Genomic DNA, 18,624 nt, shown 5'->3' with positions numbered 1-18,624 from the left:
CTGAGAAAAACATGGCCCTTTAGTGGTTTCCTGTTGTTTGTTGAGAATGGCATGCTTGCTCAAAGGGTCTCACTCAGGTCAGGCATGACAGTACTTATTCACCATTTGTACTTCTCCTCAGAAATATCTATTCATTTCCCTTGCCTATTTTTTGATTGGGTTTTTTGTTTTTGTTTCATTTTGTTTTTTGAGACAGGGTCTTGTTGTGTAGTTCAGGCTGGCCTTGAACTCACTGTGTAGCCCAGGGTGGCCACAAACTCACAGGGATCCTTCTGCCTCAGCCTCCAAAGTGCTGAGATCACAGGCATGCACCATCACACCCAGCTGATTGGGTTTTTAATTTTTGGTGGGGGTCTAATTTTTTTTAGTTCTTTATGTATTCTAAATATTAGTCCTCTTGAGGTGGTATAGAACAAATTAAAAATAGGCAAAAGGAAAACAAAAAAAATCAAGATTTTACAATTATATTTAGTTTTAGTTTTTAAGACGCAAAAGTTACTCAAGCTTTTCCCCTTCCAAAAATCTCAAAAAAATTCCTAAAGACCTTAAAAACACAATAAGCCTATAAATTGGGCTCTAGACCTATACTTTTCACCTGTAAGCTGCACTTCCTCCACCCTCAGGAAATAGCAGTATTGGTAGGCAGCATATATGAAATTCAAACACATGTAGATGGCTTGCATTCTGACATAATCTGCAAGATGGGTAACCTGACAGACAGTAGAAACACACAACCTAGATCATTCATCTTGAAGATACCCCCAAGGCCCCCTAAGTATACCAGCTCTGGATCATAATGCATCTCATTTTTCTCTGAGCACCTGCAATTCATGCTTGAATACATCCTAAAATCAGTGTCTAATAAACCCTTCTCATGCCTCTTCACACATCCTAAAAATTCTTTTTCTGTGATGGGAGTCAGCAAACCTGCTGCAAAAGGTGATCATTTCTTCATGTATTGGTCATTGGTACTTTTTCTGTGAAGTGTCTTCATTTCCTTATTTCAGTTGTGGGAACCTCGCAGACCCAACCTGGTGCCATTCTTTCTGAGGAATCGCTGGCAAAATTATTTTCCCATTCTGAAAGGAAAAGATATGAGAAAAGGAAAGAATGGAAACAAAGTCATTGTAAATAAGGAGGGGTGGAGGGGTTGAAGAGAGGGCAGGGGAAGAGGTAAAAAATAAGAACCAAGATACATCATGTAAAGGTACAAGTTCCCAATGATGAATGTAACTGTATTGTATATCTAAAATGTACCAATAAACTTAATGGAAGAAAAAATTATTTTCCCTTTCTGTAGGGTATTTTTTACACTCTATTGGTTCTTTCTTTTGCTGTGTGGACCTTTTTAAATTTGACATGATTTAATTTGATATGATCTCATTGAGACAGGAAGGTAGGGTGTGGCTAAAACTGTCTGGGAAAGGAGACATAACAAGTCCTTGAACATATGTGCAGAATGGTTCCCAAAGCCCTGCATGTGGACTTCTCACAAGAACTTGAGCAGGTTTTCAACAGGATGGCCTAGACCTGAGGAGCCTGAGGAGTGGTGATACAAAAAGGACAGTCCATACTGAGCTTTTGGCTGCTGTTCACTCTTGAATAGTGGCCTGTCCTTGTGCTGTAGGGTGTACTTCTTTTCCTAATTTTACTTGGCTCAAACTCACTCTGCAGAGCCTGTTTCTTTTCCTACCTTTAATAAAATTTTGCTGCTGTTTGTGCTTGTCTTGACCAATTCTTTGCTCAAGACAGAAGGAACCTAGAAACCACCTCCAGAAGGAGACTCCAGCACCTCAAAATCCAGTAACACCATTTATTGGTTCTTGGAACTATTTCCTGTGCAATTGGTGTTCTGTTCAGAAAGTCCTTGCCTATACCTATGACTTCAAGAGTTTTACCAGCATGGCGCATACCTGTAATCCCAGCATTTGGGAGGCTGAGGCAGGAAGATCACTGTGAGTTTGAGGCCAGCCTGGGCTACGTAGTGAGTCCAAGGCCAGCCTGAATTACACAGTGAGACCCTGTCTCAAAATGAAACAAAAACAACAAAAAAAAGTTTCACCTACAGTATTTTATCTTCTGATGGGTTAAGTGTTTCTGGTTTAGCATTTAGTTCTTTGATCCATTTTGATTTTAGTTTAGTACCAGGTACAAAATATGGTCTAAAGTCAGTCTTCTGCACATCTATAGCCAGTTTTCCCAGCACCATTATTAAAGAGTCTGTCTTTCCTCCAGTGTGTGTTTTTAGCCCCTTTCTCAATGATCAAATAGTTGAGTGCACTTGTTTCTGCATCCTCTATTCTGTTCCATCGATCCTCATGTCTGTTTTGTGTCACTACCATGCTGCTTTTATTACAGTAGCTTTGTAATATAATTTCAAGTCTGGGATTGTGATGCTTCCTGCTTTGCTCTTGTTATTCAGTGTAGAAAATATTTTATTTAGGTAGCTTATCCATAAGGCAGCTAGCTAGTGGAAGGGCCTGCGATAGACCAGCAGTATTGGTAAAAATTAAGAATAGACAGTGAAGCAAGACTTTGGACCAAGAATGAGTTTCCTCAGGCAATATGGGATGCAGCCTGTAGGGAACAGGGAAAGGGGATGTTACTAGAACCTCTGCAGTAAGTCCTAGTCTCCTGCGAGCCACGACAGCACAAGGTGAACCAACGCCTCTGTGATCCAGCATGCAGGCCTTTCTGCTCTCCCCAGAGTCAGAAGACCTCAAATGTATCAGGTTACTTCTATGATTTAAACCCTTCAGTGGCCCCTTCCCTATCCTGCCCAGTAAGGCCCTTCCTGCCCTCCTATTTACACAGCCAGCCTCACCCTCTCCACCACTCTGCTCAGTCAGCTCTTTGTTCCAGCCATTCTGAACTGCACCTTCTGTCTTCATTGGCCATGCTTGGCCATGCTATTCTCTCTTCCCAGAAACTTCCCTTCTCTCCACCCCATTTTTCAGGCAGCCAAATCCTCTTTCAAGTCTCAGCTGACATATCACTTTCTGTGCATGTCTTCATGAATCTCCCAAATTTGGATACAGCCAAAGTAATGCAGGACTCTACTAGTCACAATGCCTGTGGAGTATTTTGTCCAAGAACAAATCAGTCAGATTTGCAGACAGTCAACAGCACAGGGTAAGCGCTCTGAAACAGTGTTTAAGATATGATGTGCTAAGTTACTGACTTCAGGGGTAGTAGTCCACATAATGCCCACATGATCCTGTTGACTCAAATACAGGTGAGATAGGTACAGGTGAGGAAATGGAGATTTAAAGATGTTGAGCAATTTGTTTACGGTCTCCTAAACAGTAAATGGTACTGTGATGTTTGGATCCAGATCTGCAAATTCAGAGCCCTTGTCTTCTATCTCTGCATAATACCACATCTGGACTGCTTTGGTAAGAAAACAAAAGTTATTTAGCCTGAAGAACAGATGACCAAGAAGAAGTGTGAGCACTCCATTCACCCCAACAGTGCAAAGGCTACCACTTGGAAGAGTAATGGGGAAGTAGATGGCTCAATAGAAGATAGTCCTGGAGAGAAGATGGGCCTCTGAGGGGAGAGGCTCAAGTCCCAGTCATCTGTGTGCTCAATATCTGGCACAGAGAGGGGGCTTCATAAACGGGGAGAGGTAGTGATACAGAAAGGCTTTAGATAACTTAATAGATTGAATACTAAGATAGTTGTAGAAGCAAAATAAGTAATGCTTTCTTTTAAGATTTGCTTTTCCCATAACTCCTTGTTTAAGGTGAGGATTATCTGACTCTAACAGGTAACTTCATTAACCTAACAAAGTTTCCAGGCCAGGGTGAATTTACCATGTATATGGCCTATCTTGTGTCTGTGACTTGTAAATAGGAACTGGAATTGTATTTACACATCAAAGACAACTGGGGATGAGATAATGGCTTAAAAGGATACAAAAAGGGAAATGGTGCACAAAGGGGGCACGGATGCTGACCAGACTGGTTTCTGGCATTCCTATCCCCTCGCGAGAAGAAATTTTATTATTTTATCCAAATTCTGTGTCTCTGTGTATTTCTTTCCGAGATTTCCGTAACAGTAGAGCTGCCCACAGTACAATGTGCTCCCCAGGAGAAAGTGAAGCCCCACTGACACTCCCCAGACTGGGGCTGGTTGGACTCCTGACACAACCCCACCAGAGGGGTCATAGGAAAGAGATTCCGCATTCTGCATCATTAACCTGGAGCTGTAAAGCTCTTGGCCATTCCAGGATTCTTCAGTCACTGGACTGAGTGTAAAGTCAGAGAGCATCCAGCACTCTTCAGGACATCAAGCTGTCAGGGAGTGGAGACCATGGCAGAAGGACTTCCGGGTGTCTAGGACCCAAGTTACCACACTTCCAGCTCCACCCTGAGGAGTCTGAAGTGGTTTACCATTCTAGGGAGCTAGAAACCTCTCAACTCTGTCCCTAAACTGATGTGGAGTAACAGACATCTCAGTCATTGGCAGAGAAAGGCTCTGTTTGTTGGTTTTGGTGGCCATCAAGGAATGGAAGAGAGAAAACTTCCTTCCTAGCAGATGATTAGAAGAAATATGCTGTCAACAAATGTGCTGAACAGGATTCCATGGGCCCCACAAAGTACACCCTAGGCCACCCACTGGTCTCAAGGCATAGTCTCCTTCATGCTATGCTGCCTGTGGGAGAAAAGCACTTGGCGCCACCTCTTCTACCTGGCACAGTGAGTCCCAAAGCATGGCCAGAAGCAAGTGCTTCTGCCTGGCCTAAGGGCTTCGCAGGTGTGGGAAGCTCACAGAGATGGCTGTTCACACAGTCACTGCCAGACCTTCACACCCACTTCCCAAAGGTTCTTGCTCCCTAAAATGCACAGATGCTGCTGGAAGACAGAGTCCTTCTTGAAGGGGTAGGTCTGCGGTGGGACCACAAGCTGCAGCTCCTGCCAAGGTACACAGATCACCACACACAACTCCAGCTGATGAGGCATGTCTCACTTGCCGTGCGTCTTTTTAAAGAACAAAGGGAGATATTTATTTATTTATTTATTCAATGAGACTGAGACCTTGCTTTGTAGTGCAGGCTGGTCTTGAACTCATGGGGATCTTCTTGCCTCAGCCTCCTGACTGCTAGGATTACAGGCGTGCACCACCACGCCCAGCTTTGTGGAGTTTGTTTCTTTCCTTCTTTCCATAAATCTCTTTAGAACTCTGCACCCTAGCAGCCTCTGGGTGGTCCGACTTCATTATTACCCATGGTCCCTTGACCCTTCTCTTCCCACGGTCAACCCTCCAGGCTTTCCACTTGCTTCTCTGGGCTTAGGGATTAAATATCTCCAACTCAGGGTGCAGCAAGAGCCTCACATTGTTCCTGCAGCTGCTTGTGGATGGTGAATCTCCCATGGGTCACCGACACCATCAGAGCCTAGCCCTGTCCTTGGGATCTGAGCTCAGAGGCCTTCTACAACGTTTTCTGTCTCTACAGTGACATGAGTCAGATGTACACAACAAGTAACCATGCAAAACCCCCAAACAGCAAGGGATGATCTCTCACACTTCACAGAAGGGCAAAAACTCCCACTTGCCAACAGCAAACAATGGATGCTGAGGAAGTGCCAGGTACTTGAACCTAAAAAATGGGTTCTGCCTTACTTACTTTCTTCATCTTTGAAACACAATGTCGGACACTCACAATTTAAAGGAGGAGAGATTTATTTTAGCTTACAGTTTGTAGAGGTATCAGTCCATTGTCAGCTGGTCCCAAGGCAGGGTGACATGGCAGAGAGGCATCTCAGAGGAGAAATAGCTCAGGGCCTGGTGGTAGGAAGCAGAGAGCGGTCAAAGGAGGGAGGGAGATAGGCTATTTCGGGCCACACCCCCAGTGACCACCTCCTTCAGCTTCCCCTCCCAAATCACATGTATCTATTTATTTGGTTTTCTGTTTGTTTTTATTTTTGTTTTTTTTTGAGACTGGGTCGGCCTATGTAGTTCAGGCTGGCCTTGAACTCTTGATCCTTCTGCCTCAGGCTCCCGAGTGCTGGAATTACAGGCAGGCACCACCACACCTGGCTTCAAATCACATTTAGCTGTGAATTCATCAGTGGGAAAAAGTCCACTGAGTATCACACCTCCATGATCCACTCACCTCCCAAAGCCCCACCTATGTGTGCACAAGGCTTTGGGGCAACAGCTAGATATAAACCATGACAGGTTCCCTCATAATTCTGGACAAAACCACTTATGCCTTTCTAGCAATCTGCCTTCTTCCACTGCTCTCAGTAACAAGTTCATTTCCAAGGAAATATCTTAAGAAGAAAATGTGGTACATAGGAGTTGAATATAGACACACAAACTTCCCAGGACACAGTCTGCTCAGAGGGGTGCTGCCCCTCAGATGTGGCCTGCAGACACACATGCTTCCCATAGACAGCCACAAAGACAGAGGCTATTCAGGTAGACAGAAGTCTGCCAGGATCATGACATGTACCAGTGGTCCCCAGGGTGTCTTGACCAAAAGTGTCTGGTTCTCAGGGGTGTTCTCAGGATTGTTCCCTGGGTCCTAAGGGCACTGGAGAGATGTACAGGGTCCCAACAGCAGCATTCCAGCCAGCTATCTGCTCCTGCCTTGGGCTTAACCTATTTCCACGCCCCTCCTTGTCCATCCCCCTACTTCCTGGCAGAATGTGGCTACTCTACCCACACTTGTGCCTCCTGCCCTCCTCTGAGCTCCTTGATATAGCTGAGGTGACAGCGATGGGTGGTGGCAGAGAATGAAGCTGTGAAAGGGAAGCATCTGTTCCACTTGGGACACTCTGGGATCTCATGGCCTCACGTTCTCTGTCAACCTAGCTCCCCTACCTCACTGCACCCCCAAGCGATGGCAGTGCCAGGTGCCCCCTCTGACCAACCATGCGACGGGCTTACAAGTCCCAGGCAAGTCACAAGAAGACACAGAGATTCCGTCACTTTTTCAGGTCACCTTCCCCCACTAAAAGCTTCCGTCAGCCCCTTCTCTTGACTCTAGCATGCCGAGAGAGACCCCCCCTCACCAGTGTTTTGGCTGCTGCGACAGGGGTGAGGCAGCAGCTGGACACCAGGGCCTCACATCTTCTCCCAGAGTCCATCCCCAGGCGTTCTGGCTTGGGACTAGGGACACCGTGTCAGGGACAGCACAGACCCTCAGGGTCCCCTGTGGTGGAAGGGGCCGCTGTGGGTGGGTTGTCCCGGCCTCCGTTCCCCAGCTTTTGCAGCTCTTGCCTCCCAGAATTTCCCACAGCATCCAGGGGCAAGGTGCCCTCTGGTGCCCCCTCTCACCTGGAGGAGCAGGGAACAAAGGTAGGGGAGCCAAGCCAGGAGAGAGCCACATCTAGGGGTCTGGGAGCAGCGGCCCTCACCTCCTCTGGCTCTGCCTCTGTGGGAGCAGCAGGAGGACAGGCCAGGATGGTGGTTAGTCCTGTCACTCTTCCGCTAGTCCCAGGGGACAAGAAGGGGAAGCTGTGAGGAAGCTTGAGTCTGACCTTGAGGAGGGAAGAGAAGGGAGGGTGAGGACGGTGTGCGCTGCAGATGAAGGAGGCATGGGTGGCAGCGGCAAAGGCTGGGCTGCAGACTGTGCCCGGAGAGGGGATGGTCACTGTCCCCTGGTGAGTGGAAGGGGTGACTCCCCTCCCAGAGCCCACTCCAACCCTGGGAAAAGGATAATGACAGGAGAGGCCCCTGACGCTAACAGCTGGTGTGAATGGAATAGGGCCTGCAGAGTTCCAGCTGTCAGCTCTTTCTTTTGAGGTTTGCTCTCATGGCCTATGAGTGGGGAGCAGCCATGGAAGGGTGTCCCATGAGGCTGGGAGGCTCAGTTTAGGGAAAGGCTATGTCCTGCTGGGTAGGATGAACCAGAGAGAAAGGCACAGACAGTATGACTGGGACTCCTCACAGGAAGCAAAGTGGACCCAGCTGGGCTGCCCATGTTTTCCTATGGCCCTGCTTACTGGTGGGCCCGGAATTCCAAGCCTGATCACAGAATAGGAGTAGGAGAGATATCAGGACTTATCTGCTTTCTTTCCACCTCAGTCTCTGACTAAACCCCTGGCATAGGCCCTCAAGTCATCCCTGCCTATGCCCAGCTCTGGCCTCTGGTCACCTGCCCTGGCTCACCTACAGGCAATTGCTATGCCTCAGAATGGTGCTGGGGGCCACCTTACAGTTCTACATCTTATAGCTGCAGGGGGCTGTCCTCTCCCCACCTAGGGCTACTCTGTAACCACATGAACCTGAAGCCCACCTTCAAGTTCAGCAAAGCATCAGCCTGGTGGAGGTGTCCAGTCTGGAGTGTCCCTATAAGGAGGTCTTGCTTCCAGACTTCCTTGAGCTGAGCTGAGCCTCCTGATAAATCAGCATACCCTGGCCTCTAAACCAGGATTGAAAAAGCAGGTGTCATATCCTTGAGTCTGCCACTAGAAAAGAGTAAACTTCCTACATGTCTGGAGCTAGAGACTTCAGGGAGCCTTCCTAGGTGGCTGAGTGCCTGCCTCTCCATTGTACCAGCCAGCGGGATCTACTCTGAGATGCCTGTTTTTTTGCTGGGGTGAGAGGGTAGGAGTAGGAGGAACTGCACCAGTGTCAACTACCTGTTGACACAAGGAAAGGGGAGCTACTGCCTCTCACCCACAACCCTTTTGAACAATTGCACAAGGACTCCTGGTTTCCAAAAGTGGACTCATAATAGGCATGAGGACCAGGAAGCCAACAATGTGCTCTGAAAGCAGGAAGAAAAACAGGAGGTGGTTTCTGCATCCTTTTGGGTAATTCTGAGTTTTGGAAGCAGTTTGTGATCAGCACGGCTTTCAGTGAACTGCGGGAGGTTCATCATGTGACAAGTCTCTGCATTCTGAGAGCTCAAAGCAGGCCAAACCGGTCACATATCAGGCCAGGATGCAGCCTGTTGTTTTCCCTGCTGTTGAGCACTCCCCTCATGTGTGTGATCAGCCCATATGGCCCAGGAGACAGGTTATGCAACACAGTTGGAAAAACGTTCGAAGCATTCCTATGATGTTTAAACTTCCCCTAGAAGTAAAAACTGTGACAATCAAGTGGAACCTCCTTGATCATTTTGTTTCCAGTACTTCTCCACATCCTTGAGCCTTTACAGGCTTCTTTTTTTCCTCTTCAGTACTGAGGATCGAACCCCAGCCTTCGCACTAAGGTACATTCCCCAGCTCATTATTTGTATTTGTTTTTGTTTTTTTTTCTGGTACCTGGGATCGAACTCTGGACCTTGCCCTTTCCAGGCAGGTGCAGCGCCACTGAGCTAAATCCCCAGCCCCTGTATTTGTATTTGTAATTTTTTTTTTTTCTTTTTTTTTTTGGTACTGGGGATTGAACTCTGGTCCTTGCGCTTACGAAGCAGGTGGCAAAACCACTGAGCTAAATCCCAGGCCCTGTATTTGTATTTTGAGACAGGGTGTCATTAAGTCTCGAAGTTGCCTAGGCTGGGCTAGAACTTGCTATCCTCCTGCCTCAGCCTCCTAGAGTGCAGGAATGACAGGGGTGTGCCATCATGTCTGGCTTCCCATTACAGGCTCTTCATCTTTTTTGTTAGAAAAGACAACCAGTGTCAGGAGAGCCCTGAGGCTCAAACTGCCTTTCGACCATTTCAGTCTTGACTTTGAATTAAACTCTTGTGTTCAACTTTTGGCTTGACAACTTACTAGTAATATATGGTTCTGGGCAGGTTGCTTTTTTTTTTTTTTTTTACAGTACCAGGGATCGAACTCACGACATTGCACTTATGAGGCAGGCATGGCACCATGAGTTAAATCTTCGACCCCTGGTTTACCTATCTGCAAAGTGTTTTTAGCAATCCCTGCTCAAAGTGATCTAAAGGATTGTTTCAGGATTAAATTCTAGGATGTAGAAGGGTTTATAAACTGTATTCTCTGAAGCACAAACAGATTTAATTTGTCTTTCCATAATACCTGTTCTTTTGCTGGCCACTAGTAGCTGATGGTGAGGTAAATAACTTCAGGCAGGATTCTGTTGACACTGTCTCTGACATTCATGGGACCAGAGTAGTTGGTGTTAAATCAGATATGACACATTCACACAGAGAGTGATTGTATAGGAATTAACACTATTTTAAAATATTTAACGTTACAAGAAAATGCTCGTTGCATGTTGTGTGGAAATTACTGGCATACATGCCTACAACATAACAGAATCCAAGTTTTATGTGTATATTATAACTGCATATATGCGTAGAAGAAAATGAATTAAAATTAGCAGAGGTTATCACAGGTACTTTTTGATCTCTTCATTTTTTTCTACAATGATTATGAGTACTTTCATATGCGTCCAAAATATTATTTTTGAAAACCTAGTAGTCACTAGTTCTGAGACTTGAGACCTATTTTGATCCCAGACTCAGAAAAGTTTGCGGCTAGCTGTCTTCACACATCAGCTCTCCACTAGGGCAGGGCATTGTAACAGTTCACATCTTGGCGTGGAAGTCATCATGGAAGCCAGTTTGTTCCTCAGCAGCTTGCACCAAGACATTGTCCTAACAGTGATTTCCGTGGCAATCCCAGCAGGAAGGAATATGGATGAAACACGTGACAAGCACGAAAAGAGCCATGAGAAGCCCAAGCGAACAGTGGTTCAGAGGAGGGAGAGTGATTGGGGAGGAAGCGGGAAAGCCAAGAAGGGAAGAAAATGGCATTGGCATGGACTGTGAAGGATGGGCGGTGCTTCAAGAGACAGCAATAGAGTGTAGCTCCGGGTGTGGTGGTGCACACCTGTAATTCCAGTACTCAGGAGGCCGAGGCAGGAGGACTGTAGCGAATTTGAGGCCAACTTGGAGTGCATAGTAAGTTCAAGGCCAGCCTGAACTACATAGTGAGACCCTGTCTCAACCTCCACCACCCCCCCCAAAAAGCCTCAAATGCCGGACAATTGATTCATCAGGGAACGGAAAGACAGAGATGATTTGTGAACAGAGTAATGAAATCAGAGCTCTACTTTATGAAAAATAGACAAGTGGGCTGGTGTGGGGCTAATTTATCACAGATGTGTGCAACTATGGTGCTGTTTGTTTTTTAACAGTGCTGGCCTAACCCAAGGAAAGTCTAGGCGTTCGGTTTTGAGGCCAAGATTCCGACTGTGTTTGAAGCAGAAAGACCTCACCTGCCAGAACGAATTTTCATGCCTGCTCTCTCCAGCCAAATCTCAGCCCTGCAGGCCACAGAGGTGTTATGGCCGGCTATGGCCACCAGGTGGCAGCAGGACCTTGGCCCCCATTGCTATCAACGTGAAGGACTGCCCTTTTCCGCAGAAAATCTGATCTACCAGTTTGGAGGGCTGGGAGCTCAGAAGGCCCCCAGTCTAGGCGCCATCTCTCTCCCCAGCTCCTTCCTGTGATTTACTCCATTCCTCCTGGTGACTCAGAAGCTCATGTCTGGCCCTCCCAACAGGTCCTATGCCACAGGGATCCATTAATCTAGAAGCCTGGTAAGTAGCCTTTTGTGGGAAGCTGGATCTTCTGGGAAGCAAACACCAAGACCAGACAGGTGTGCTGGGGTTTCAGGGAGGGAAGCAGTGGTGCGGGGATGCAGGGGAGGCTGTCAGTCACGATGTGCATCTGACCCCGAGTGAGCAAGGAGGGGAGCGGCTTGGTTAGACAACTGCAGCATAGTCCAAGTAAGGATTGCTGAGACTTTTAGGGAGCCACACTCGGCCTTCCTTCAAGAGAGTTCTGTGTCCTCCCAGGAATGGGCTTGCCAACCTCCACTATTGGCTGGGTTGCTCTGTGCTGAATGTGGCCACCGGAAATGCAGCTTCAGGTAGACACTCGGAGCCAAAGACCCTCCCTGTACGGAGGTCTGTGAGGCCCATCAATGTGGCCTGCGTGCCTTCCTTTAGTGAAGGGGCAGCCTCAGCCCTCAGGAGTCTTTGCCAAGAGCCCTGTCTGCTCCCACCTCTGGAGGAGGCAGTTTGCTCCTCAACTCTGACCTCCTGTGCTGATCTCACACCTGTCTCCCAATTCTTCTCCAGCGACCAGAACATGGACTTTGCCTAACCCTGGAATCAGACTCTGCCCCTGGTCTTCTGGATGAATCAGGCCAGTCCTAGCTTTGCCATGCCTCTGCCTTTGAGTCTTTCTTGTGCTAAGTCCTAACCCATGAAAGGAGTAATGGGATTACCTGGCTGTTGGGCTCAGCCCCTATCCATAGGCCAGGTGCCTCCTGCCCTGGCAAGAAACTGGTTGGGTGGCATCAGGCCCCACTGTTTTCCTGGGGTCCCTGTTTCTAAACTGGACCTTCCTGGCACCAGATTCCTCAGTGAGGTTGTGGCCCTGGCAAGGAGGTGCTTGGGCATCAGGAAGAATATGCTGGTAACTACTGGAAGAAAGCAGGAATTTGGTGAAGAGGATGTTTAGGGACAAGAATGCTGGATGTAGGGCACGTCTTGGGGACTGACAGGTCTCTAGTCCCCTTTGGGGGTCTGCAAGGCTCTTGAGGAGGGAAGAACAGAGGTGGGGTTGAGGTCTCTGAACTCAGCTCCTCTCGCCCTAGCTGGTCCCCAGCTAAAAGGGGATGAATGCAGTTATCTCTCTAGAGGAAAAAGTAGGGTGTAGGGAAACCAAGGCTTCCACGAGACTATGCCTGGGTCAGACGACACTCCAGAGTCCCCATGAGAAGTGAGAAGGAAAAACTGGGCTTTGAACAGGAATCCAGAGAATCCCTGGTAAGGGGACAGCAGAGAAAGGTCCAGAAACCCACTGAGATTGCATTCACTGACACCTTGGGTGCCAAAGGCAAAGCTGAGGACTGGCATAGAGTTTTTCCATTTTCCCTCTAGGACAAGGAAAGACAGGAAAGAAGGTGGAGTTGGGCAGCAGAGTAAAAGAAAGATGCCTGGCTAGGGCCGGGGATGTAGCTCAGTGGTTTCACCGCCTGCTGCGCAAGCGCAAGGACCTGAGTTCGATCCCCGGTACCAAAAAAAAAAAAAGAAAGATGCCTGGTGGGCCTTCCAAACAGCACCTAATCTGGGACCAGGACCGCAGTTATCAGCCTTGAGTGGAGCTCTGTGCAAGGATGGGTGGTGGTGGGACTGGCAGAAATAAGGCTGAGCAAGTGTCCTACCCTGTTCAGCATGTTTATTCCGTGATTGAAAAGCGCTACTTACCAGACAAGATACGGGAAGTCCCTGCTCACACTTAGCAGATGGCAAGTTCTGGTATGTTTCCATCCCAATATCCCCCACCCTAGCAACCTTTTCTGATCCCTGGGTAGTAGGAGTAATTTGGGGGTAAACCACTAGATTACCAGAGCACTGAGTACAGTACACATAAGTAGAAACTTTAGGAATACTGCTGCATCACTCTATCTCAAGCCGTTCTATTGTCCTCCCTGACACTAGGAGCTCCTCTACTGGGAAAGGCCCCTTCTCCCTTCCTGACCTCCTGTCCCATCTCATATTACCAGTCTGCGCCCATCAGATGCTGACTTGGGTAGTTTGCTATTGTGCTTTGTCCTATTTCTCTTAGAAATCTGTATGCTCCCCAGAGGGGGCAGCAGAGCTTTGGCTCTGTCCCCACACAGAGGAGAGCAGTGACTTTCTGCCGGACACAGGGCAGGCTCTGTCAATCCTCAGCTCCCGGGTGGATACTTTGGCACGATGTGTTGGGACGTTGGCGATGCAGGTTCCTCGCTGGGAAATGCTCTGGGCCAGCTTGGCTTAGGCCATGGGCAGCTGCCCTCTGGACTGTGTAACCCTGCTGTGTCTGGCTCAGTGCCTTGTCAGTGCAAAGCAAGGGTGACATCAGTATGGGTGAGGTTATTTTAGGGCAAAAGGAAGGTCAGGGAGAGCGGGGTGGTTGCTGGTGCTCCTTTGGCACCCAAATCTAGATGGATGTCTTGTAGGGAAAGCAGCTGGGGAAAGAAAGAGGAGTGGAGAGGAGTGAGAACAGAGACTGAGGAGGCGAGAATGGCTACTCACCAAAGGAGGACAGAGAGGTGCTGCTTCAGGCCTCTGGAGGGCAGGTGGGACCTCCCTCTGGGCACTCCTGACCGCTGCAGGAAGCCAGTGGGGATGCCTCTCTGTGACCATAAAGACAGGGCTGGGCGAGTCCCTCTTCTGTCCTCACCTTGGCCCAGAAGCTGAGTCAGAAAAAGAAGGACTTTCAGCTCGCTCATTTGTCAGTTGTGGCCCTGGGCCTGGATCTGTCTGTCCTCTCTGGGTCCATCCTCAATGGGAGGCTCAGGTGTGGCTGGCTCTCCAGGCTGGGGAGATTCCTGAGGTTCCTAGAGGGATTCCAGAGGTGGGAGGGAGAGGGTGAGGTCTGGAAAGAGCCATCCTTTCTAGGTCGGGGCATTCAGAAAATCTCCAGCCCTAGGCCTGTCCTAAGACCTTTGTCCTCAGGTGCCACCTGCTTAGGCTGTCAGCCCCCGCCTCACACCCAGTCCCTGAGACATTAGGTGTCCCAGTCACACCCACTCTGATCTGCAGAGCTGTCACCAGATCCCAGTAGTAGCCTGGTAGAAGCTGCTCCCCTCATACCCTGTGCCAGCAGATAGGCCTGTGCACACATGTGTGTGTTAGTACACATGCACCACCTGCATACTTCAGCTCTGTGTGCAGCGGCAAGAAGAACTGGAGTAAGAGGGAGATCGGGGGCATCTCTGTGCACAGTGAGGCATGTCTGGCACCTTGGGGAGCTTGGTGGGACAAGTGCACTGGTCTCTTCTGGATTGGGGCCACTTAGCAAAAGATCCACAGTACCCTCTCTCTAGCCTGGGGTCCAAGAGGAGCCAGGTGTAATGGTCCTAATCCCTGAAATGTCACTCTAGACCATTTCTTTCCCTTAAGTGAGCCTCTGAAGTGTCACATGCTTCTCTCCATATCTAATCCCAATGTCCCCTTGGGATTTTACATCATCACCTCCTCCAGGAAGTCTTCCATGCTTCTCCCAGGCCAGTCTGGCCTGTGCCTTCCCTCTGGAGTCCTCGGTGCTCTGTGCTGAGCTCTAGAGCTGGAGTCATAGAGATCTCCTTCATGATGGGAATGCTCAAGGGAAGCTCCTGGGGCCTCAGCTCTTACCCTGAGCCTGGGCCCTGGGTGTTCCATAAACATGTGCTGAAGGAGTAAGCTCCATGTTCGTGACAGTAAAGGCCCCATGGTTCTCTCCGCCCCATCTCCTCTGGAAGCCAGTGGTGCCCAGACAGGCTGCAGGAGGGCAGATTAGCCTGGGCCCTGGCACTGGGCCAAGAGGAAGGGGCATCCATTTGCACCATCTCTCTGAGCTCTCTGCTGCCTGGGACTCAGCCTGAACCCTGGGACAGGGCAGAGCCCATAGCCTGGGAGGGCCTTTCCCCTTTCTCTGGGCCCAGAGAACTGGCTGGGGCCCTTCTGGGACATGAGCAGGTGCTGGTTTCCCTTCTTCCCTCCCTCCCCATGTTACCCAAAGTCATGTGAATCCTGTCAGGTCCATGGTTATGAGGACAGTTTTGCTCTGACCTCCTGCTTTAATACCACCATGCCAGGCGTAGTGTGAATGGACAGGTATGTGGGGCTGGTTGCATAACAATGTGTCTCAGTGGACATGTTTATTTAAGCAAGATGACAATCTCAGGATCTGCAGTGGCTGAAGTCAATGTGGCTAGATGTTTTTTGAGATATATGTTTTATACTATATAATTCACCCACTTAAATCACATAATTTAATGGCTTTTAGCATCTTTATAGGTTGATCACTACAATCAGTTTTTAAATGTTTTTATTACCCCCCCACCCCTGTATGCCTCAGTTATTATCTCTCTCCATCCTCCCTCCCAGATCTGGGCAACAAATAATCTGCTTTCTCTCTCCATAAAATTTCCTATTCTGGACATATCATATAGATAGAAGTATGTACTATGTGGTCCTTTGCCACTGGCTTTTTTCACTTAGAGTTCTATTTTCAAGGTTCATTTATGTTGTAGCACATGCCAGTACTTTTTTTTTTATTTAACAGTACTAGGGAAACCCAGGGCCTTCACACTCCCCCCCCCCACTTTTTTTATTGGTACATTTTAGGTATACAATAGAATGACATTCATCATTGGGAATTTGCACCTTTACATAATCTATCTTGGTTATTTTTTCCCCATTTCCCCTTTTTTTTGGTATGGGAGGATTGAACTTAGGACCTTGTCCTTGTGAGGCAGGACAGTGCCACTGAGCTAAATCCCTGGCGCCCACGGTTCCCTTTTTCTTTTCTTTTCTTTTCTTTTTTTTTATGGTACCAGGGATCAAACTCGGGACCTTGTACTTGGAGGCAGGTGGCAGCACCCCTGAGCTAAGGTCCTGGTCCACTTCCCTTTTGTTTTTTATTTTGAGAAATTATTTTCCCCAAGTAGAGCTCCACCTTGTGGTCCTATCCCAGATTCCCAGAGTGCTGGGACCACTCTCTGCTTCCATTCTTTTTTATTGTTAAATAATATTCCATTGTGTGGCTATATCACTTCTTATTTATCAGTCAGTGGATGTTTACACTTTTGCTGTTATAAATAAAGCAGCTATGAATATTTGTACTCAAGTTCGTGTGTGTGTATACCTGTTTTCACACTCTTAGATATACACATAGGAGTGGGATCACTGGGTAATATTTTGAAAGAGAAAGTTGAATAGAAGGAAAAGTTGTGAGGACAGAGCATGTTTAGAAATCAGTAGGCGGGCCAGGGATTTAGTGAAGTTCCACTAGGCTTCCCTCACAAGGGCAAGGTCCTGAGTCCGAGCACCGGGACTGAAAAAACATAAAATAAAAAGTAGAAATCAGTAGGAGTTATCTTGTGATTGAGATCAAGTATAGAAATCAGTAAGAATGTAATCTTGGTGAAGATAAAAGTTATGCTAGTGAGATATGGGAATTCAGTTCAGAAGAGCACATTCAGAAAAAAATTACAGACAGCTCTGGATGTCCAAACAAAGTAGCCTGGATGTAAATGAAATAAGGATTGCAACTTACTGTGTGCCTATTGCAAGGCACTATTGTACTTGCACGTACTGATTGTCTCAATACATCATTAAACAATCTGCTAAAACAAATGTCCTCATTTTGCAGCCGAGGACATTGAAGCTCATAGAATAAATTCAATTGCCAGTGGTTACCTGGTGTCAGTAAATTTCAGAAGCAGGATCTCAGCCTAATATTTTCCTTCTCTTCCATAATATAGTTTTACATTGTTGAGATCACATAAAGGTATTTTTACATCCTTATAAGTAAACAGCAACATAGTATGAACATACTCCAATATAATTAGAAATGCTTCTTAAGCAATATACTTTTTTCCCAGAGTGCTAGGGCCAGAACCCAGGGCATGTTTCGTGCTGTGCAAGCACTCTACCGTGAAACTACTCACCAATCCATTAAACTACTTTTTAGTGTTGGCGCAGAATGTAAACAGCATATATTCATAGGTGTATATATGCAACATATATTGGAAATATATTGAAGAAACTATGATATAGCTATATCATAATCTATCATTGTTTATCATTTATAATTGTTTTATTATATTATTTTGAAATATTAATATAAAATTGTGGTGACTATGTTTGTGAACCAATTTATCCTGCCACCAGAAGTTTTATCTCAACTCACTGAGCGTGGTGGTTGGTGCACGCCTGTAATCCCAGCACTATTAACTGGGAGTCGAAGGCCAGCCTGCATGACTACATAGCGACAGCTTGTCGCAAAAAAAAAAAAAAAAAAAAAAAAAAGGTTTATCTCAGCTGAGTGTGGTGGCACACGCCTATAATTCCAGCGCTCTGGTAAACTGAAGCAGGAGGATAACAAGTTTGAGTTTCGCCTCGCAATTTAGTAATTTAGCAAAACTGTCTCAGAATGAAAAGGGGCTGGGAATGTAGCTCAGGGCGAAGATCCTGAGTCCAATCCCCAGTAACGCACAAAAAAGAAAAAAACCCAAAAAACCAACAACCCGGATTGCTCATCTCATCCTCTCAGCACTGACTATTTTGGCCAGTCTTCGGCAGTGCCAATTCCCTACCATTCTTATTTTCCTTTAATAAGTGTTGCATCCACCCACACGCTCCCTCCCGCAGTGCCCGGCGGTGGCCGTGCCCGCGGTGCGCCCGTGCAGGCGCACACATCTGTCTGCGCCTGGAGGCGGCCGAGCTCGCGGCCTCGGGTCGACCAGTGCTGGTGGGGAGGCTGCGTCAGCGTTCGCTGCGGCCGGAGCCCCTGGCCCACTGGCCTCCAGCCGGCCGTTCGGGGTAGGAAAGGCAGTTTCCCTCCCCCGTGTCTGGGCAATGGGAAGCGAGCATGGAGCTGGAGTGGTTCCCCACATTCCCTGTGTGATCGATCTCTCCACTGCTCCCCCTGGCCCTGAGCGCGGGTAGAGCGTTGAGTTTGTGCTCCACCCCCACTGCCGAACCGAACACTCTCGACAGAGACCTCGGAGCGCCCCGAAGCCCCGGGATGCCGGGCCGCAGCCCAACGGCGGGTCGGACTCAGACAAGAAAAAGAGGGGGAGGGGAGAGAGGAGCGGGCGGCAGAGGGAACAGCAGATTGCTTCGAACCAATGGCAACGGCAGAACGAAGTGGCACCAAATTCCCTTCGGCCAATGGCAGGCCGCAGCTTTCAGGAGTCATTAGCATTTCCC

The 18,624-nt window shown here is 48.0% G+C and overlaps 1 long non-coding RNA gene across 1 annotated transcript; it reads right to left on the bottom strand.

The window, feature by feature from the left end:
* Positions 1–416: 416 nt before the first annotated feature.
* LOC147825508 (uncharacterized) lies at positions 417–14,229 on the bottom strand. Its single transcript, XR_015440695.1, has 3 exons — positions 13,960–14,229; positions 5,699–5,787; positions 417–1,079 (listed from the first exon to the last, which is right to left on the bottom strand). It is a non-coding gene; the product is annotated as an uncharacterized LOC147825508 (long non-coding RNA).
* Positions 14,230–18,624: the final 4,395 nt, after the last annotated feature.

This window comes from Heterocephalus glaber, unplaced genomic scaffold (assembly GCF_053883595.1).
Source record: "Heterocephalus glaber isolate CG9 unplaced genomic scaffold, H.glaber_assembly_v1.0 deba00001498, whole genome shotgun sequence".
NCBI classification, from domain to species: domain Eukaryota; kingdom Metazoa; phylum Chordata; class Mammalia; order Rodentia; family Bathyergidae; genus Heterocephalus; species Heterocephalus glaber.
This window is presented reverse-complemented; position numbering and strand designations above follow the sequence as displayed.